The 2,101-nt window shown below is 51.9% G+C and overlaps 1 pseudogene; it reads right to left on the bottom strand.

Annotated features, from left to right (window-relative positions):
* Positions 1-1,497: 1,497 nt before the first annotated feature.
* LOC130016760 (uncharacterized) lies at positions 1,498-1,599 on the bottom strand (annotated as a pseudogene).
* Between the last annotated feature and the right edge of the window lie 502 nt (positions 1,600-2,101).

Raw genomic sequence — 2,101 nt, 5'->3', positions numbered from 1 at the left:
AGGCAGGGGGTGGGGGGTGGGGGGTGATGGGAGGGAATCTGGGGATACTGGTGCTGGGAAATGTACACCGGTGGAGGGATGGATGTTGGAATACTGCATGACTGAAATCCAATCCTGAACAGCATTGTAAGGGTCTATCTCACAGTGATTCAGTTAAAAAGTTAAAAAGAAACCCCCCAAACAGGATGGGGGCCGGAGATATTACAGCAGGGAGGGCGTTTGCCTTGCAGCTGTGAACTTGGTTTGATTCCTGAGCCCCGAGTCCTGCCAGGATTGATCCTGAATTCAGAGCCAGGGGTGAGCCCTGAGTATATCCGCGTGTGACCCAAAAACCAAAAACAACCAACCCCCCACCCAAAAGAGAAAAAAAAAAAAAACTAAAACAACCCAGGGTAGTGGATCAGAGAGCGAGTGGTGGGTTATGGCCTGTGCCTTGCACAAAGCTGATTCCAGGTCATCGGAATCAGCTGATTCGGCACCACATTGGGGCCCCTGAGCACAGACCTGGGAGTCAGCCCTGAGCCTCTCCAGGTGTGCAGGTGTGGCCCCTGATTCCAAGAGCATTATGGGGACTGGAGAGATGGTCGGGGCCAGCTGCTTGTTGTGGATGAGACTGGTCTTGGTTTAGTCCCCGAAAGCACAGTGGTAGGGCGTTTGCCTTGCACGAGGCCAACTGGTCGACCAGAGTTCGATTCTTCCACCCCTCTTGGAGAGCCTGGCAGGCTACCAAGAGTATCTCGCCTGCACGGCAAAGCCTGGCAAGCTATCCATGATGTATTCGATATACCAAAACACAGTAACAATAAGTCCCACAATGGAGACGTTACTGGGCCCGCTCGAGAAAATTGATGAACAACGGGAGGACAGTGACAGTGACAGTGACTACAAAGTTCCTTGGTTCAGCCAGGTATCATGCCCTGTCCCTCCCACACTGCTGGGTGTGCTTCCCCTTCCTGCCACCAAAAAAAACCCCACAGGGGCTGGAGTGATAACACAGCGGGGAGGGTGTTTACCTTGCACTCGGCCAACCCGGGTTCGATTCCCAGTATCCCATATGGCCCCCTGAGCACCGCCAGGAGTAATTCCTGAGTGCAGAGCCAGGAGGAACCCCTGTGCGTAGCTGGGTATGACCCAAAAAGTCAAATACCCCCCCCCAAAAAAAACCCACATCCTCCAAAACAGTACAAAGAAAGTGAAACGACAATCACTGTGGGGATTGGGTGGGGAGAAAATCATTGCGAATCATTATTTGAGAAGCTTCCGAATATATGAAGAATATATATTAGAATTTATCAGCAAAAAGACCAACCACCCAAAATATGGGCCAGGGGGACTGGATCGGGGGGCTGGCCTTGTGTGTGGCTGACCCGAGTTTGATCCCCGGCACCCCATATGGTCCCTGAGCCCCGCCGGGTGTGACTCAACCTCCCCTGCCCTCCTCCTCTCCCCAAAAGGGGGGGGGCTAGGGACCACCACAGACATTTGTTTTCCCTTTAGGGGGGCACAAAGACCTACGATCACCAGCTGCCCAACTGCCAAAAACTTTGCTCCTGAAATCTCTTGATGTTGATTTGCAGGTAGAGCAAGCGAGCCCTTTTTAAATGCTATGATTTGATGGGGCTGGAGCGATAGCACAGCGGGTAGGGCGTTTGCCTTGCACGCGAGCGACCCGGGTTCGATTCCCAGCATCCCATAGGGCCCTCTGAGCACCACCAGGAGTAACTCCTGAGTGCAGAGCCAGGAGTAACCCCTGAGCATCGCCGGGTGTGACCCAAAAAGCAAAAAATAAAATAAAATAAAATAAAAAAATAAATGGTATGATTTGGGCCGGAGCCATAGTACAGCAGGTAGGGTATTTGCCTTGAATGCGGCTGACCCGGGTTCAAATCCTGGCATCCCATAGGGTCCCCTGAGCACTGCCAGGAGTAATTCCTGAGTGCAGAGCTAGGAGTAACCCCTGAGCATTACTGGGTGTGCTCCCAAAAGCAAAAATAAATAAATAAATAAATATTATGATTTTTCTTGGTTCATTTTGTTTTACTTGACGCTGGGGCCACATGCAGCGGTGTTCAAGGGCTTACTCCTGGCTCTGTGCTCGGGC

This window comes from Sorex fumeus, unplaced genomic scaffold (assembly GCF_029834395.1).
Source record: "Sorex fumeus unplaced genomic scaffold, SorFum_2.1 ptg000166l, whole genome shotgun sequence".
NCBI classification, from domain to species: Eukaryota; Metazoa; Chordata; class Mammalia; order Eulipotyphla; family Soricidae; genus Sorex; species Sorex fumeus.
This window is presented reverse-complemented; position numbering and strand designations above follow the sequence as displayed.